This window comes from Protopterus annectens, chromosome 1.part2 (assembly GCF_019279795.1).
Source record: "Protopterus annectens isolate FY-2018-M chromosome 1.part2, PAN1.0, whole genome shotgun sequence".
In the NCBI taxonomy this organism is placed as follows: Eukaryota; Metazoa; Chordata; order Ceratodontiformes; family Protopteridae; genus Protopterus; species Protopterus annectens.
This window is the reverse complement of record NC_056727.1, coordinates 517,307,134-517,328,765: the sequence shown is the minus strand read 5'-3', so window position 1 is coordinate 517,328,765 and position 21,632 is coordinate 517,307,134.

The window sequence follows — 21,632 nt, the reverse complement described above, 5'->3', positions numbered from 1 at the left end:
CGCATTACTGATGCATGTAGTACTCCTACATGGCGTTTGCAGTGGGCAGGGTGGGAGGAGCAGTCCTGCATGTGTGCACACATGCCACATTGCTCAGCCCAGGCGTCTGTGTGACATCCACAGACTGGACACACACCGTGCTGTGGGACATAGGTCCTGTGCACATCCCACAGGGGCACACTGTGTCACTAGTCATGTGATAGCTCCCTTGCTGGTAGGGTGACACAGACCCATGGCACCACCACAGCGGAAGTACTGTATAGACATACAGTTGACATCCACTTCTGCCGTTCAGTGGACACTACCATGGGGGGGGGTGACACTACTGTGTACATTGCACATGTGTTTACACACGGCCCTGCCGGACATCATTGTGGCACACATTGCACCTGCTACGGAACGTTTGGACATGGTTACTTGCTGTTCCCTCCATTTCAGGTACATATTCTGCTACTACACTGTCCCATATGTGCAGGCCATACATATCTTGTTTATGTACATAACATTAGGCCATCCCTCCATCATGCATGCTATGCCTGTGATACTGTCTATGATTTTTGAACATATCCATCATGACAGCTTTGCATTACACATAATTGACATAGTCACCCTACTGGGATACGTGCATGTCGTGTGCACATTCCGTATGACATCGACGGTATATGCCCATGCACATGTGTGCTGTGACACTATACATACATGGCCTATCCCCTGCTGTGGGCTTCATTGTTCGATATCCACTGACAGCATCGGGCGGGTGGTGGCATTGTTCTGTGTTTGGAATCCCTATGGCGGACCTTGGGTTATCACGTCTGTGTACATGTTTTCCCACTGCTGTGCACACATTGTCCACAGTCGTTGGTATGCTCTGTGGCTTAGCATTACATAACCACCTTTCACCACTCTCTGCCTAATGGACAGGTATCTTTACTTACACACATCATTCACATACAGTGCAGATTAGTCATACGTATCATGCGTTACACATCAGTACATCTCGTGGGTTCGACATACCTTTCCGGCCTTCGCTTCTGTATTCGTCAATATCTTCCTCTCAGTATTTCCTTTCAATAGCGTTTGTGTTCGTTATGAACATACGGTTTGAATATCCAGGGAGTGTTCCTTTTATTCGTCGTCACCTGAGGCATGTGGGTTCATCACGCCAATAGCTGTTCCTCGGTGTGTACTTATGCGCATATCACTGGTGATCCTCCTCCATTCGTACGTTAGTTATTTGCACTACCTTCGTGGGGATGGTATGTATTGTATAATGTTTGTGTGACTGCATACGCTATGTGTGGTGTCAGGTACATTACGCTGTGGTGTTAGCCGTGGATTGTGTGTGTTGGGTATGGTATTCTGTTTGACATGTGGGTGTCCGTGTCCTGGCGGCGTCTGTCGATGGCATTGTGCATTCAGATGTGTAACATAGCTGTTATATTCCTGTACACAACGGATGCAAGGATGCATCAGCTGCTTCTAATGTTTCCCACGCGGCTTGTTGCGGGTATGCTGCTGTCATTGACTGCCTGTATGTTTTTGCTACGGTTTTAGCTGTTATCCCTTTGATATGTGCGATGGGGTATATCTGCGGATGTGGGTGACGGGTACGGGGTGTGGGTCTTGCATTTATACATACAAGATATGCTTGTGTGTGTGCTCCATCCCTGCTTGGGGAGCTGCAGGTTACCTGTCTGTTGTTCTGGGAATGTTTGTTTTGTTGATGTCGTGTGGTGTCGGTATCGCCTGCATGTGTGCTTCCTGCACGTATTCCTCCTTCACATCGGTTATATATCTGCGGATGTTCGTCCGTGCCTACTATCCATTGGCATTTTGTCACTGATAGTTACGGTGATTGTGGTCCTATACTTGGGACGGCCTGTATGCTACCGTTAGCCTCCTATTCGTGTGCCGCTTGCTTACTTAACGGTCGTGGAACACACACCGGTATTTACGGGACCGTAAGTGTTCACGATCAGTGCCGGGATAGCACATTCGTGATTTTCGCACATGCCTGATGCTGTGTAACGTTGCCGACGTATCGTGTTGAGTCTACCATATGGCCGCCATACATACGGTCATGGTTTGTACATGCGTCCTTTGCATCTCCTGTCGGCTATGGCCCTGTGGTACATTCTGGGACATTTCCGCTTTGCATCGCTTTTACGCCGCCACGCATAGCCACTGAGGAGATGTCAGTACTACTTTGTGGGTACTGCTGTACATACGCCTATGGTTCATGTACTGTATGCCTACGCATGTTATTACACCGCCTGTGACATGTCACCTACATACACATTTTACAGTGGCACACACATTACACACACACAGCGGAACACACGACAACCTCACCTCACACATACACATATTGCCGCCATGGCTCTCAACCTTCCATTTCCAAAATGAGGAACACACACATTACTAATGTGGAACAAATGGGCATAATGTGGAACACATACTAATGGCATACTAACAACTTCAGCTAAGTAGGTCATAGGATGGTTAAAATATGCTGATTTACTTACAATGAAGAACCTTTAATGAATTACTATGATTAATTTCTATTTACCAGGATGTCATTTAAATACATTCCTAACAATGAATGTTTGACAGACATTTGCAATGTGGAACTTTGAGGAACTGCGAGGAACATGAACTGTTTTAGACCCCAAATGAGGTAATGCCTCATAATGACGACACTTGACTGGTATGCTTGCCGCCGCACCGACGGTTGCACACAATACCCACGTGTGACGCCCGCGGGCGGCATGTACCTCCGCACTCATATCCTATGGATATGACACGCACATATCCCGTTATTGTACCGTGGACTGGTGATCATCCCGACACGCGGATATGTATTGATGCAGGTTGACATTTCCATGGCTGGCGTTCCCTGCTCTGCCCACCCTCCCGGATGATCGGGTTGTCGGTCACTATGTTTACTATGTGGAGATTTCGCGTCTTACTTATCTGTGAACTTGCATCCCTGGGTTCCATATTAACCTGTTGTACTTTATATCTGTGCATGTGTACATATATTTCTACATGTGTACTGATATCTATTTCCGTATCTGTGTATGCACATAAGTACATATGTGGTCGACTTGCGGCGATAGTGGCAGCATACGGCTACGCCGTGTGCTTTAGAACCGGGGGGCGGTGTGGTGGTGGGGTTCCATGCTCTGCTGGCTATTGGGTGTGCAGATCTTGGATGTTGCCTTTGTTGGAGTTACACATTGGTCCGCCATACGGTACACATTACGGGCGGACATGTTTGTGTGGCGTCCATTTCACTGTGTGTGCAGGTAAGGAGGTGTCAGTCCATGGGGCCTACGCTGTCAAAGTATGTGCTATGCGTTCCCTCTTTGCCAGGGCGTAGGCATATTGGGTACGCCTCCGCCTACCTACTGGGGCTGGCACAGTGTTCATGGTGCTGAACGCCTGTGCCTGTGCTTGCCTTGGCAGTTGTGGCGGGCTTGGTGGCCCTACACCATTATGTCCCTGCAGCAGCTGTTTCCGCAGAATCATATTGTGTAGCATACAACATACTATGAATATGTGGGCACATGTGCCTGGAGAGTACTGCAAGGCTCCACCGGATGTATCCAAGCACCAGAACCGTGATTTCAACATCCCAAACACACGCTCTATGATTATTCTGGTTTGTGCGTGTGCCTCATTATGGCGTTCTTGCATGTGTGTGTGTGCATTTCTGATGGGTGTCATCAGCCACGGCTCCAGTGCATAGCCAGCATCCCCACAAGGTGACCTTGTGTGATGTCCCCTGGCTAATACCTGATACAGCTGTGAGGCATGCCAGATATGGGAGTCGTGGTAGCTTCCAGGGCTGCCAGCACACACATCCATGATAATGCCCTGCGCATTGCACACAACCTGGCAATTGATGGAGGGGTATCCCTTGCGGTTTATGTAGCGTCTACCCTGCTCCTGGGCGGTGACTTGATTTCTATGTGCGACAGTCGATCGCACCCAGTACCTCCGGTATTGTGCCACACGGTGGAAGCGGCGCATATTGCTAGCCAACTCCTCCTGAGATCTGGGAAGTTTATATACTCATGGGCATAAATGTAACATGGCATCCAGGAACTGGTGTAGTACCCTAGATGCTGATGCCTGTGAGATACCCATTATATCCCAGGTTGGCCTTTGAAAGGTACCTGTAGCCAGTATTCGCAAGCTCACACATACCTTTGTGTCCACTGGGATGGGCTCCCTCTGTTGTCTCTTGTTCTCAGGCGTGGGCACAGCTCCACTATTTGCTGTAACGTGTCCCTGTCCACCCTGTAACGCTCTACTATCTCCAGGTCTTGCAGCCCCTGGTAGGTCACCCTTGGTCTGAACACTCTCCTTCTCCTGTGAGGCCTATGGTAGTTGTTGGCACCGCCCTCCGCAACTCCGCCTGTCTCTGCCACATACCTATGCATCACGCCACGGCGGCACCCACCATATACATATTAAAAGTTCCCGTATTTACACCCTACGGTGCGGCGTTGGGAAATCGCTGTGTGTTGTGTGCATTCACACTTTATACTGTTGTGCTGTAATCCCCATGATCTCATTGGGTGTGTCTGTGCAGCCGTATCCATGGATTATTTTCGGTGTTTTACGGTTGCAACTGCAACGGTATTGCCTTTAGTGTTACATTACAGTTGCCTGCATTGGCTTAGCTTTGCATCTTACATTACTGCATCCTGCAGGCACATGGCATATGATGCATTTTATCTGCAGCCGCAGTTATGCTACCTCTGTACTTGGCTGTGCTATTTCGGTTCTTTGCTCTTTGCATTTCTACTACATCCCCTACTATCTTTGCATTCATATGCCTCCCTTTCCGTTATGCAGGGGTCTGCATGGAGAGTTGTCTACTGCCGTTTGCCCTTCCTGGATTGATTGGTGTTGATTGCTCATTACAGCTCCAATTATACTGCTTCTGCATTTCCTCATATTCTCCGCATTACCTTCCTATATCCGTGGTTGTTGACGGGGAGGCCGTCACATGACTGGGTTGGGGAACGTAGTCATCCTCGTGCACATGCATCTGTGCACGCATTATGTACTCTCAGCACATCTATTTCCTCACACGCCGGTCCTGCTGCTGTGATGTGCATTGTACAGCCCAGGTTTGCTGGCCTCCAATATGCTTCCTCCTACAGTGGAACACCCCTCTGCGATTGACATGTATCTCGTGTAGGCCACTCCTCGGTGTAGTCCCGCTGCGCCGCTTGCTCCATCCTTACACCGCGCCAGCTTTGCGATTCACTATTATCTGCCTCATTTGCATGGCATTGACTACTAATACATGGTTACGGCATCAACACTGCCACCACTCCTTGACAACCCTTGCACTGGGGTTGAGGCTTTCCATACATACTATGGTGTGTGGTGGCTGTACAGCTGATGTGTATTATACAGCTCTTTTAGGACATTGTCATATTATTTCATTGCTTTGCACCTTCTGTACACATATCCGGGGTTCTGCTGTGGTTTCTACGCATATGACATTTTTGTCATTATTTACAGTTTGTGCATGTTTTCTTTGGACATTCTCGGTGCCTTTCGCCATTGGCATATTGCACCTGTATGATACCTGACGTTGACAGCCTTCCGCTACTCCTTGGTCATGTTTGGGTAAATGTAAACCATTTTTCGGTTTACATTGCCGTGTCCTTACGCATGCCCCACTTCGTGGATCGCTATTTGCCTTCATTTGCATGGTGCAATGCCGCACACAGTGTGATTAGCATACCACGCCGGGCGCAGGTCCGACGCACGCCGGTAGTGCACGTGGGATTGCTTCATACCTGAATCACTCGGTGGCCATATTTGGCTTTATAACGCCGACGCTATGCTGGTGCCTGGCGCAAGGTTCATGAATCCCGGGGATTATGTGCCTTGGAAAGTTGTTTTTATCTGTTATTTGAATTTTTATTTTGTAAATCAAATTCATTTATTGATATTACAGTTAGCAATTCCTTCCAATTTGCAGAGTAATTTGGACTTATCCAGTCTAAGATTGTTTTAGATACTGATGCTTTTTTATATGTTTCTATATCAGGAAAGTTTAATCCTCCCTGTTTCCATGGTCTGATATGATGTATTAAAGCTATTCTGTTTCTTTTGGGAAACCATAAAAAATTTAGTAGGCATGAATTTATTTCTTTAAGTATATTACTTTCTGGTAACAGTTGTATTGCCAAGGCTATATATAGGAGTTTGGGCAGTAAACCATTTTTATTAACTGTAGTCTATCTTCAAATGTTAATATTATTTTGTTCCATTTTTCCACAGACATTTTAATTGTATTGATGATATTATGTTAATTTTTTTGAGACTAATTCATTATTATCCTTCCATAACTCAATCCCTAGATATTGTAAGGTAGATTCTTGTTTGCCTATTACGTGATCCCCCTTAGTCTGCAGTTCTTTTTTTATTTAAAAATGAAAATAAAAATTTTGATTTTGATTTATTGAAATGGAGTCCTGACATCATGTGAAATGTGTTAATTAATATATTTAATTCTTCTATTGTCTCTTTTGTATTAGATAATGTTATTACTATGTCATCAGCAAATAGCATTACTTTAGAATTGTATTCTTCATAAACATCTATTCTGATCTGGGGGATCAGTGTTTAGCATTAAGTGTCTGCACCTTTAAATATTTGCTGCTTGTTGTTGTATGTTCTTGTATTTAAATCCAGGTTTCTGCCTTCTAAATTACACACTGATGACGCTTTAGGCGAAACTGGTCACCGGTCTGTGTAACATGATGCAGGCTGTGCTTGAATAAAACTTCTCTTCTCAGCGGCTGTTCATTTAGATTTTGTTATAGAGTGCTGGAGATTTGTTGGGCATTTGTGTTTTATACTTTGTGCACCTAATCAGTTTGTTTGCGTGCACCGCTTTCTTTTGGGATTTATGTATTCTTTGAGTGCTGGTACGTACTAAAGATAGCTCAATCAGACGGATGGGCTTGGAGAAACTTTGGAGGTGATATTTAAGTCCACAAGTAATCGGAACATCAGGAGTTTGGATCGAAGTGGGAAACCACAGTTTTCTGCATCAATATGGTGGCAGGCATGGATTTCAGGGCTTAATTGGATAAACTAGCAGCAGACAAAGATGATTGTACTTTTTTTACTGCAACTTCTAAGGTGCGGGACATGGTTAATATGAGCAATGAGGCAGGTCAGTCGGACTTACAAGATGTGTTTAGAAAGTTGAATCCTCTAAAAAGTTACGTTCATATGTGTGGCATTGCAAACTTCTTAAAGCCTATTTGTCAGCTAAAATTGCTCCTAGGGGGCTAAGAGTTTATGTTGAACCAGGGCTTGGTAGTGAAGATGGAGAGTTTATGCAGAAATGGAGGGCCATACAATAAATGGCTTCCAATATGTTTTTACAGTTGCTAGTTGAATATTATGAAAAGCAATTGCCGGATCTTTTGTTGAAGCTTGAGGCTTGGTATGAACGTACCAAGGAACATATTAATGCTCCTAAATACCAAGATTTGTACACACAATTTATGACTGATACTGATAAGTATGATAAAGATTTATGTACAAGAAAGATGAAGAAATACCAGAAGGAAGTTAATGACTTTAAATCGGAAACGTTTTACTCTTGGAAGAAACAGAAACGAGGGGTGAGATTTTTGGATGACAAAAATACTGTTAGGCCTAAACGTAAAAGGGTCAAATCTATCTTTAGGAGAAACGATACTTCATCCAGTGCCTCAGAGTTTTCTTCCAGTATTTCCAACACTGATATGGAACCTGAAGTAGGGGAGATGCCTGTTATTACTTCACCAGCCTCCAAGCGACATAAAATCCCTTTAGGAGGGCAGGCCGTAAGCATCGTAGAAAAGTCCATACAGAAGATATTCCAGGACAGTCTGCATCACTAATGGACACTATCCCAAATTCTGTATCTAATGATGATGTTAATGAAGTTAATGATGTTAACAACTTAGTCATTAACTTAACAACGCATATTTTTTCATCTAGTGAACTCAGTGTGTTAAATAAAGGTCTGGGATTTGTGCCATCTTTTTATGTGTCTCATTATGACATAATAAATGATGTAAAAACTTTCTGCAGAAATTTAAATTTAAAATATTTTTTTGCACACAAGGAAGGGGCTTTGAAACGAACTGGTCAAGAGGGTTTTCATTTCAAAAAATCAGAATTTGTACCCCCTTATCACAGCACTATAAAAACTTTTGAGCAGTTAGTTTTAAAAGATCTACATGTTAATCAATCATGTATTTTTCAATCTTGTACTGACAATTTGACTCAATCTGAAAAAGAGGCTGTTAAATCTTTGGTAAATAATGAACACATAGTGTTAGTGGGAGCAGACAAGGGTGGAGCAGTTATATGGGACAAGGAAAATTATCTACAAGAGGCTCACCGACAGTTATCTGATACTGTTTTTTACTCAGTATTGTCTATCAATCCTATATAAGAATATAAACTGGAAATTGATAAATTTCTTGAAGAGGCTAAAGATCAAGGGGTAATTACAGCCTCTTTGTTGACACAGTTGAAGGTTGATGTAACATTACCTCAATACTTCTACTTGGTCCCTAAGATTCATAAAATGCTTCACAATCCACCTGGGCATCCTATTGTGGCAGGGAGAGGCTCATTAATTGAACCGTTGTCTGTATACTTAGAGTATAAGCTAAAACAGCTCCTTCCACTGGTCACAGCTAGGATTAGGGATACAAAACAGTTTTTGTCCCTGATGGACAATTTACAAATTTTGTCCACAGCTTATTTGGGGACTTTAGACGTTCAATCGTTGCATACCAGTATTCCGCATGAGGGGTTAATTAGGACTATACAATATTGGATGACACAATCTAGTTTAATCAGGGAGGAAGAAAGTGAATTTTTGATATAACTGCTCAAATTGGTGTTAGAGCATAATGCTTTCTTGTTCCAAAACCAATGGTATCTACAGGTAAAGGGAACAGCAATGGGAGCTACATTTGCCCCAATTTATGCAGACCTGTTTATGGGATACCTTGAGGTTCAGTACATCTACACTGCTCCACCATGTTTCAAAAACAAACTCATTATGTGGCGTAGATACCTGGATGATTGTTGGGGGGGGGTGATCAAACTGTTTGGCATTCTTTTGTGGCATACCTTAACCTTAATGAATATGGTATCAGATTTACTAGGGGTATTAACCCCAAGGAGGTAGATTTATTGGATGTTAAGGTCAGTAAGACAGGAGATGGTACTTTGGCCACTGACCTTTACAGAAAACCATTCTCCAAGAATGCTTTTTTACATGCCAGTAGTTGTCAACTCTGCCATACAATCCAAAACATACCAGGGTCACAATTCCAAAGGGTTAGGAGAATCTGCTTCAATGAATCAATATCTGAAGCACAGGCTTCAGATTTAAAAACTAGATTCATTAATACAGATTATAACAAAACTAGGGTAGAAGCAGCCCATAGGTTATCTAAAAATGGTGATAGAACACAGTTATTGTTGGATAGAGAGCTGAATGCCAGGTCACAAGAAGAAAAAGTTAGTCATCACTACTTATGGCACTAATACTTTTCATATTAAGGACATTATTTCTAAGCATTGGCATGTTTTACAGTCAGATTCTTTTTTCACACAAATAGCTTTAGATCATTGCAGCTTTGGATACAGAAAGGGTAAATCATTGGGGCAACATTTCTCAGCCTTCAAGAAGGGCAGAAAAGTGGATTCCAAATCAGCAGTAAGTACAGTGGGCAGTATTTATTGTGTTTTTTGTAAATACTGTAAACTGATGGCTAAAACCAAGTCTTTTACATCAGTTAATACCAAGAGGGTATTTGATATTAAATGTCTGATAAAATGTACCAGCATGTGGGTCATTTATATGGCTGTATGTCAGTGCGGGGCATTTTTTATAGGTCAGACTTCTTGTACATTAAAACAGAGAATAGCCCTCCATATCAGTGACATAAAGTGTCTGCGGGCTCAAAGTGCTTTATACAAACACAAGGCTGTTCATACTACAGCCCATTTTGTGTTTGTAGGCCTGGATATGGTAATTATGCAAGATGATAACATTTCACTTAAACATAAAATATTGACTGATAAGGAATGTCGCTGGATTGTTAATCTGGGGGCTCTCTTTAGACCAGGTTTAAATGACCAGTGGTAGATATAAGAAAAGCAATAAATGGGGTTAGATTTCAGGTTTACAGGTTAGGTGTTTGGATTTTTTTATATACATCCTTTAGTTAAATATGGAGTTGTTACATAAATACCAGGGCACAAATGATGTTAATAGACACATATCTTGTTGGTTATTTTTATTAAGTGAGCTCTACAGTATAGTGATATAACAGAGAGTGTGGGTAGTCTTGAATTGACTTAACACACTGATAATAAAATATGTAATGCTTTAGCAACACTTACTATAATATCCAGAGTATATACACATGTATTTTTCCAACATTCTATTATGGATTTCATAGTATAACCATATAAAATAGAGGGTGGAAGTGTATATTAGTATACATATTCCCACATATGAGAGTATATACATATATATTTATATGTGTATGTACAAGTACATCTTTTCTTATATAAAGTTGGGAATTTCTATTTCTGGTTACATAGTGATATATGCCTATATTTGGTATATAGGTTTTTGTATTTCAGTGTATATTGCCCTTGATGGTTTGATATAGGTTTGTTTTGTGTATTAAGTTTAATTTCAAAAATTGGATTAGATCTGGGGGAGTGTTTATATGTTTATTCATGCATTTATTGTAAAAATTGGGGGATCAGTGTTTAGCATTAAGTGTCTGCACCTTTAAATAGTTGCTGCTTGTTGTTTGTTCTTGTATTTAAATCTGGGTTTCTGCCTTCTAAATTACACACTAATGATGTTTAGGTGAAACTGGTCACTGGTCTGTGTAACATGATGCAGGCTGTGCTTGAATAAAACTTCTCTTCTCAGCAGCTGTTCATTTTGATTTTGTTATAGAGTGCTAAAGATTTGTTAGGCATTTGTGTTTTATACTTCGTGCACCTAATCCGTACGTTTGCGTGCACCGCTTTCTTTTGGGATTTACATATATATATATATATATATATATATATATATATATATATATATATTCTTTAGGAGATGAACAAAGGATGAATTCAAATAGCATTAGGATTTTGAATAAGTAGTCCCAATTTAGGGAATCATAGGCTTTCTCTATATCTAAGCCAATTATGAGTGTTTATTTTCTTTATTAACAAAATGTATAAGATAAATTATACTTTTAATATTGTCATGTGTGTGTCTATGATATATAAATCTAGTTTGATCATTTTTTATTGTTTTCAATAGTGGTATTTTCATTCTGTTAGTTAATATGGTCATAAATATCTTATAGTCATTATTTAATAGTGATATAGGTGTATATAAGGTCTGAGGTTTGGGGATTTGTTTTCCTTTAGGATTTGTGTGATTAAGGAATATTTCCAAGAGGGTGGTATTGAAGCTTGTAACTAAATTTCTAATAAAGTTTTATGGAAGAGAGATAGTATCTTTGAAGGAAAAATGTTATATAGTTCCATAATTATGCCATCTATACCTGGAGTTTTATTATTTCTACACTGTTTTATTGTAACTGTAATTTCTCTGTAGGATATGGGTGCTTGCATATCTAGTTTTAATTTTTCTGGTACTTTTTTATATTAGAACATTTTCATCTAGATTTAATTGATCGATATGTATATTTTCTTTTTGGAAATGTTCCATATAGTGATTTCTATAGGCATCAAGAATGTTACCTATATCCAAGACATTTCCCCTTTCTTTTCATGGAAGATACTTTTAATGTTATTAGCTTTTGATTGTATTTTGATTCTTGTGGATAAATTATGTAGATATTTGGGAGAAGTGGCCAAGGTACTATTTTTTAGTTTTTCTAAAGCTAAACTAATTTTATGTGTTAGAATTTCATTGTATTTATTGTTTAATACTTCTACTTTCCTTTTTATCTCCAAATGATTTTGATTTTTTTTCAGCTTTCACTGACAAAAGTTTGGATTGTAGATCTAATAATTCAGAATCCCATTATCTGATTTTTTTATAGCAAGTTAGGGTTTTACCATATATGTAAGCTTTTAATGAGTCCCATATCATTATTTTAATTATCTCTGTGGTGTAATTGATATCTATGAATGACTGTAATTCAGATAACAACCAGGGTTTGAACTCTTTAATTTTAGTTATATATGCTGGAATTCTGAAGTTAAAGATTAATGGTTTATACCCATTTTGAAGTTTTATAATTGTGGTCTGAAAAGGGGCAGAGAGTGATTGAGAAATTAATGGTTTTAGAGTGTAAGTCATGGGCAGCAAATATTTTATCTATGCTAGTTTGGGTACCAAATCTGTGATCTTGATGAGAAAACAACAAAGATTTATCTTCTTTAAATTTGAAAGTATCTACAAGATGAAATTATTCTACCCACTTGTTTAAAGCTTTTGATACAGCAGATGTACGCAGCAGTCTATTATTTGTAGTTTCAGAAATATCAAATATACAGTTAACATCTCCTCCTAATATTAAGTGGCCTTTATAATTATTGGAAATGAAATCCAAGTGTTTTTTAACAGTTCCTGTTCCAATGTCTGGGAACCAGTATAGATTGGCTAGGGTCCATATTCTGGTATTAATGCCATAAAGCTTTCTTTATCTTCAAACTTATAAATGATTTCTGGGTTAATCACATTTGTTTTCCATAAAATTGTTACCCCTTTTGTCTTTGTCTTATAAGTGGATTGCACCAATATCATATATTCCTTAGGATTCTATTTGTAATTGTCATTTCTTTTGAAATGAGTTTCTTGAAGGAAGACAATTTGTGCTTTGTTCAGTTTTAAATATTTCAGTAGATTTGATCTCTTGCTAGGATTGTTTAAGCCATTGATATTTAAGATAATAAAGTTAAATCCATCTTAGTTTATTTAGACTATGTATTTTTTGTTTTATTGTGACAATTAAACATTTTCCTCTGATAACTATAAAGTATATATTTGAGCTTTTAAAGGAAATTATCAGTTTTCTACTTTGAGTGTTTAACAATAAAGTAATGTTTTGGTTGGGCATACTAAAAGTGTTTTTGTGAAATAACAAATTTAAATTAATAAATGTTAACAAAACTAAGATCTGCACTAGCCATGGAATGAAAATCATTCCTAACCTGATAGATAAACCTAAGTCCATCAGATTATCACTCATACCTTGACAATCCCGAACATCTGAGCTCCATAAATTGAATTATCATATGGAGAATATTTGTAATAGGAATAAGCAATATTTATATTATTTTGAACAGATATAGTATTATTGTAGAGTAAACAGAATTCTAATACAATATAAATGTCTACTTATTGTATAAGCAATTAATATTTACATGAAAGGTAGATGACAAGCAATTCAATCATAGTAAAGTAGGATGTATCATATAGGAAACCTCAGTAAAAGATTATAGCAGACAGTTAAACATATTCACTCTTATTGATGAAGTCTTTCAAAACTTATTGCTTAATATAAATAGATGGTAATAATATTTATACCTAATATTTATAATACAATGTATTTTACTGGATATATCAGAAGTTATATTTCATTGTTTGCCAGCATTTATGTAATCACTTTGTTTGTTACTAACTTACTTAAAGCATCAAGTTTGTTTTATGTGAATATTGATGAAAGTGCATTTTAATTGTCAGTGCATCCCTCTTCCCCATTTCCTACACCTAAGGATTTTCATATCTGTCATTTCTTATTATAAAATGAGTGAAATTATAGGTTAAAAACAACAAGTTCCCTTTCCATATTCATAAATTGCCATTTCATGGCATATACTGAAAGTTTTTAGATTTAAATGGCAGCATTCTATTTTGTATAATCAGCAAAGGTTAAACTGAGTGATTATTGCCAATTTAATACTATTTGTTCATAATGTGATTGTTACACCCTGAGACATTCCTAGTTCAGGCTTCTATTTTTTCCCTTGAACAACTTTGTCAGTTTGATGCCATGTATAAAACATTAGTTACCTTGGTAACAGCTTAAGCATTATGTATGGTCAAGATGGGTTACAAAACCACAATTCAAGTTAAAGCAATTATATGACTTGTTATGCACATTTACTTATATAAGAAAATCATCATGCTTCCCCTTGATGTTCAATATTGTGTATGTCATTTATGAGAAGTTAAAACAGTAGTGTTATTATACACAAGGCCATGTTATTAAATTGAGTATCTATTGTCAATTTAATACTATTTGTTCAGAATATGATTGTTGCATTCTGTGACATTTCAAGTTCAGGCTTCTCTTGTTTCTCTTGAACAACTTTGTCAGTTTGATGTCATGTATAAAACATTAGTTATGTTGGTAATTGCTTAGGTATTATATATGGGCAAGATGGGTTACAAAAACTACAATTCAAGTTAAAGGAATTACATGACTTGTTATGCATATTTACTTATATAAGAAAATCATCATGCTTCCCCTTGATGTTCAATATAGTGTATGTCATTTATGACAAGTTAAAACAGTAGTGTTATACACAAGCCCATGTTATTAAACTAAGTGTCTATTGTCAATTTAATACTATTTGTTCAGAATATGTTTGTTACATTCTGTGATATTTTAAGTTCAGGCTTCTGTTGTTTTTCTTGAGCAACTTTGTCAGTTTGATGTCATGCATAAAACATTAGTTACCTTGGTAACTGCTTAAGTGTTATATATGGTCAAGAAGGGTTACAAAAACTACAATTCAAGTTAAAGCAATTACATGGCTTATTATGCATATTTACTTATACAAGAAAATTGTTATGCTTCCCCTTTATGTACAATGTAGTGTATGTCATTTATGACAAGTTAAGACAGTAGTGTTATTATACACAAGCCCATGTTATTAAATCCTGTCTTTAATATCTAAATTCAGCAGACCACTTCATGTTATATGATGATTATATATTTTATGTCTAGATTTACTAAAATCATACATTACATAACTATTGTGTGTGTGGTTTTTTTGTTTGTTTTATGGCTGTTGCTTAGTTATTTGAGAGACCACAAGCTGTAATGCTTATTCGTATTATTAGCTCCTTCCAAGCAGGTTTATACAGTCCATAGACTTTAAATTATGAGACCCTTCTAGTTTCTTATTTGTTATATAAGTATATTTCCATCCTTACATGCACACATATCAGTACTTCAAGCACGGGCAACAATGCCCATCCAGTTTTGCCAGAATACCATTTACTAGTTCATGTGGTGTGTTTCCAGGCTGTTCTTAAAATATCCAAACCAATATTTGTCCTGTTCCATTTTACCAGCCTGTTCCATGCAGTGGCCACTTTGCCAGTGAACCACTCAACACACCTTCCATTCCCACAGATAATTCCATGGAGGAAATCTGATGACTCTCTAGCACTTCCTGGCAACCCAAACACCCATAGAATCAGCTATCCTCATATGCCCAACACGTCCGAGTAAGCTCACCTCCCAGACCACTGCAAAGGGTACTGCACAAGACCAAACGCTCTTAGTCTTTCACAGTAACTCAGACTTCCACTCTTATGGAAGTCCTTAATGTGTTTGGACCAAAATACATTTTAAATATAAAATTGCACTTATTATTTATTTATTTTTTATCAAGAATCAACTTAATGAGCTAAACTAAGTGTTGGGAGACCATCAATATGTTTACATGTGATTTAAAGCAGCCCTTTTATTATATATATTTTTAAAAACAAAAATGTCACTACTGAGAATCATCTTGGAGGCTCCTCAGAGCCGTTAAGCATTATCTTCACTCTGTCTCCATTACCATAGCAACCTGGGAATGTCTGTTTCTGTTAGTGTGTCTGTGTACTGCATACCAGAGTCTCATGATGTACCTGAAGCAAAGCTTCACTTCACTGCAACTTCAAGCCTAAATTCCCTCCCTTTCAGTGAGGCAGCAGCCAGGAAAAAAACGGAGAGCAAACAGAAAAAAAGAAAACCTCCCAACAAGTCACCCAACAAGAGATAACACATTCTTCCAGCCTTCCCACCTCTCACTCAGCAGATGTATAAACAAACTATTCTCTGCCAAAATATCCCAAATCACAGTTTTAGCCACCCCCTTCCCCTGGATCTCTTCCTAATACACATGCATCAGTAAACCTCAATCACATGCCACAACGCACAACTTCCCGGAGACGAAAATGGCAACATACAACAGCTTCCAGACATAGCTGCATCCACACACACCATGTCAAGCTTAATCAAACAGCACTCAAAGCTATGATATCTGCCATAATTGGTATTAACTATGTTTAGACAGAATAATGATGGAGGGATAGATTCCTGTCCCAGAGACTTCCCATACTCTGGAACAGACTACCTATCTATGTCAAACAGAGCTCCTTATTAGCACTCTTCAAGAAAAATCTTGGTGATTGGATGAGTAATAGGAAATTCACCCTGGTGGCTCTGCTTGACAGGGGCACAGGAAAATAATTTTCTTGGGTGGCGAAAGCCAGGGTACCTTTTTGGCTAGGCTTGTATAGGCCCTAGGGCCAATAGCCTAGTACCTACCTATGAACCTATTTGAACCATATCAGGATTGATCAAACAGCACTCGAAGCTATGATACCTGCCATAATTGATATTAACTATATTTAGACAGAATAATAATGACATTTTTACTAGCTGCCAGACACAGCTGCATCCACGCAAACCATATCAGGAATGATCAAACAGTCCTTGAAGCTATGATACCTGCCATAATTGATATTAACTATATTTAGACAGAATAATAATGGCATTTTTACTAGCTGCCAGACACAGCTGCACTCACACACAGTATATCAGGATTGATCAAGCAGCACACATAGCTGTGATACCTGCCATAATTGATATTAACTATATTTAGACAGAATAATGATGACATTTGTATTAACAGCTTGCTCCTATTATTTAACCAGGATATACATGGCATTTCTAAATCATACTTTAACTGAAGAAGGCATTAGTCTCCATGACAGCATTTTATTCCAAAACACTCTACTGTTACTGCTATTATATATGATGTTAATTTGTTATATTTAGTCTGAACTCTGATGAATGGTACCTTGTTGAATTACTTAATTAATTACTTAAATTATTATAAGTAAAATCAATGAAAAATGAATAAGACAGGTATTCATTGAGTTCAAGTAGGGGAATAGAAACTTCTATGTTTGTATTATATATTTCTTTGTTTGGCTTATATGTAATGTAAATAGTATCCTATCTTGACCTACGTTTGTTTGTGAAGAATTATTGGACTCTGAACATTCTGAATAGATCATTACTGTTTCTCAGTTGTTTAACAAACCCTCCTTTTTTTAAATAAAAACAGATGACAAGTGATGTACCATATCAGTTGATACTTTGAGAGATGTAGTTGTAAGAGTTATTTTTTGGGGCAGCTATCTTGGAATCAGTTTTTTGTTTATACTTTCTAGCATCAGTCCAATGATTTGTTTCTTTTATTCTTCTAAGAGTAGGGGCCATCCATTCAATTTCTTCTGGGATAGACACTATGTTGTTTTTGATGACTATAATAGCTTCTTCCAAATCAATAAAGGTTCTCATCTCATTGGCAAAACGTTTTTTTATCTTGTCTGGAAAGGCCAGCTATGCTTTAATGTTGTTTTGTTTCAACAGTTTTATTATTGGCCATACTTTTTTCCTTTGTCAAAGTATTCTGGAAGAATAATCATTGTCAAACCTTATCAGGCTTTGATTGTATTTTAAGTGTGATTTTCTCCAAGCAGATTTTAATATTATTTCCTTGTCCAGAAATGAAAGAAATTTTATAAATATGGATCTAGGTGGAGTATTTGTTAAGTTAGAAGCAAATTTCTTTAGTGCTCTATGTGCCTTTTCAATTCCAAATGAAAGTCCCTCTTTCAAGTCTAAAAATTCAGGAATCCAGGTTGTTAAGAATGAAATAAGGTCTTCTCCTTCAGTGTTTGCTGGCAGGCCAAATATCCTTATTTTGTTTCTCCTTTCCCTGTTTTCTAAGTCATATATTTTATTAAGCAGCCATGTATTCTGTTTAAGCAGAAATTATTTTTGGAATTCTTCCTCTTTGAGTCTCTCTTCAATGTCATTTAGAGAAGTCTCTATATTTGTTATTTTTGTATGGTGTTGCTGTAATAGTTCCTTGAGAGTATCAGTCTGTATTTGAAAATTTAATTTGAGGTTTTCTAAGTCATTTGTAAAGCCATCCATCTTCAAAGATAGTTCCAGTAAGGTAGATGCCATCAATTGCAGTTTTTTTTCAAAGCAGCAGCTGGATGAGAATTCCTTTAGTTGTTCATATTCAGTGACTTAATATATCTCCAAGTTACCTGACAGAAAAAGTTTTGTATATCTCCACCAAAATTGATATTTATGTAGTTTAGTAGTTTATCTATATATTTCTGGTGTTTTAAACTTGAAAATAATAAAAAATTCCTTATACTAGTTTATGAAGCTTTCAAAATTCACTGCTCTCAGTTGGCCATCTAGGCTCCACCCCCCACACATTGAAATCTTGACCTCAAATTTTAAACTTTTTAAGAGTTATGAGCATGTGCTAAAAACATTAACAAAAGTATATTGATCTTTTTGATTACCTGCTTGTTGTAAAGGACCATAGCTTTTTAGCCATGTGTGCAGTTGGCATGAAAATTCATGGTAGACATTGTAGGGACCCTTTTGTTGAAATTTAGTGCACTATTGAATAGTTTCTTTTGTTACATGCAGTCATTTTCCAAATCCAATTTTGGATAAAATGTATTAGTTGCCCTTTTTTCAAAATAGTATTTCAGATGATCATGATCCATAAGATGCTATGTTAAAAATGTGAGATCAAACTCTTAAGTTTTGGCAGAATTATGGACTTTTGTATAAAGTAATATTAAAAAATACTCATTTTTTTTTGTTTGTTTGTTTTAAACCTTTATTACCCAATCAAATTTAAAATTGATCTTAGAATACGAAAGACAAACAATAGGAACTAAACTCCACTCTGTAAGTTCATGGAAAAACTACTTTTAATACGGAGCAAATTGCACCCTCCATGTGCGGCAGAAGTCACAACAATACAAACAATGGCATTAAGCGCTTTTCGTCCGGATATTATCCAGACTTCTTCAGATACTGAACTCCAAATTGCAAACAGTTTAAAAAGCCCATGTCAAATGACGTGGCCAAGTAGGTGGTACTAAATTCATTAAAAACATTGTTTAAAAGCCGATAGTCATTTCATTATAAAAGTAATTTCAAACACTAGTTAACTAAATAAATAAACACATAACTACTCTGTAGGTCGATGAAAGTTAATTCTAAAGGGCTTAAGTTACACCAATAAAGACATTTAAAGCCTTTAATTAATTCATACTTTCCTATGTAACAGTCCTAATGTTACGTTTAGGAACAACGTTAAAGTGAATAATGGGTAAATAAAGCCCCATTCTATCCTGATGTAAAATAGTTTTCTAACAGTGCAACACATCTAGCAGTACTAATATCTATTTTTACTTTAATGAATGATCATTTGATCGGTAAGACCGATCGTAGACTCCGTGAAAGGATTTATGAATATACTTATGCCATAAACAAGCGTAAAATGGACAACGCTTTAGCAAGGCACTGTGAGACGAACCCAGACCATTATTTTAGGTTTAAGGTTATAACACAAATAGCCTCACAAGATAGTGGAAGGTTATTAGATGATAATATGGTTAAACTACTCCTTGAAAAAAGTGATTTATGTTAGCAGCTTAGACTTGATGCTTGAAGCTACCCAGGCCTAAATTAAACGTATTCAATAGCATGTATCTTGAAATTAAAAAGCTTACTAAGGTGAATTAGGTCATACTATGATACAACCCTTTCCCTTGTTGTGCATTTACTAATTTTTATTTTTTGTTTATATTAGCATTAAAAACTGTATGTCTTATGCTTGTATATACTTATTACACCCCTTTTACTTATTGTATATACATATATATTTTTATTAACTATCTAGGTAAGGAATGTGTAGAGTTATAACATGGTATATGCCTTCCTTTAGGCCATTCAAACATCTGTTGAACAGGACAGCATAATTTAATATATATATACAAAAAACAATACTCACACACACGAATACATATAAAAATGAATTTGGTATTAGTGCGTGTTTAATTTTATGTCTATCAAATGATCATTCATTAGAGTAAAAATAGATATTAGTACTGCTAGATTTGTTGCACTGTTAGAAAACAATTTTACATCAGGATAGAATGGGGCTTTATGTACCCACTATTCACTTTAACGTTGTTCCTAAACGTAACATTTGGACTGTTACATAGGAAAGTATGAACGAATTAAAGGCTTTAAATGTCTTTATTGGTGTAACTTAAGCCCTTTAGAATTAACTTTAGTCGACCTGCAGAGTAGTTATGTGTTTATTTACTTATTTAACTAGTGTTTAAAATGCCTTTTATAATGAAACGACTATATCGGCTTTTAAACAATGTTGTGTGTTCGTTTCTTGGTGTGGATGAAAATCGATCTTAACAACTCATAAGATGAAAAGCAGTTGTACAACCACTTCATTTGCAATACTACTTCTGTCAAGTGAATAGTAGTGTGAATCATTTCTTAACCATAGGTCAACCAGTTAAATTTCAGCTGGGATAATGAACCCTAAAAGTCCAAACTCACTTAGATAAATCTTTTTACATACTGCACAACCGAGGCTAATTGTCCAAGTAGTACAAAAATAACTTCAGTGATTGTTCAAATGTTTGTGCAGTACCTTGTCTTAAAATTATAAGCTATAATGTGCATTTGCTGAGACCAACTCAAAGATGATTCATTCCATCCCTTAAGAATAACAGAAAGTACTGCTGCAACCTCATGCCTTATCCAACAATTTATAGTTAACATGTTGAAAAGAAATTCCTAACAACTAGAACTTAACATCGTCTCTGCCAGGTAAAAAAATGTTTTGTGGCATACTAAAAATAACGCATAATGTGGGTCCAGATATCTAACTTTGAGGCAGGACCATACCATGTGGAGATAATCTGCTTTGTTCCACCCACACCACAGTTGAGCTATCTTTCATCAACCTCCTTCTGCAAAGTGCATCTGGGGAGCATTACCAGCAATAAAACAATTTAAGAACTGAAAATTTAGAAATCTTGGGAATGTCAAAGTTTAGAAGAGATTGTAACCCCCAAAGACTGTTTGGGGATTATTTCTCTCATCATTTCAATCCATTTGAATCTAAACATTTCTAACTACAGAGGATTTATTTCTTTAAGACAAACTCATATACTGTTCCAGTCATCACTCTTTCTTTATAACTTTTCCTTAACAACTTAACAACTTAAATAGGTGTCCCCAATGGGACCACTAATACAACCAATTCCTTTCTTTAACTTGTGCATGGAGCTAAGAGCATGTTGCATTTGCAGACACTGCCAGAATTATGTGTTATCTGTTCCTAGTCTTTCTCTAAGCTTATTAAACTGGCAATGTACATTCCTCTTG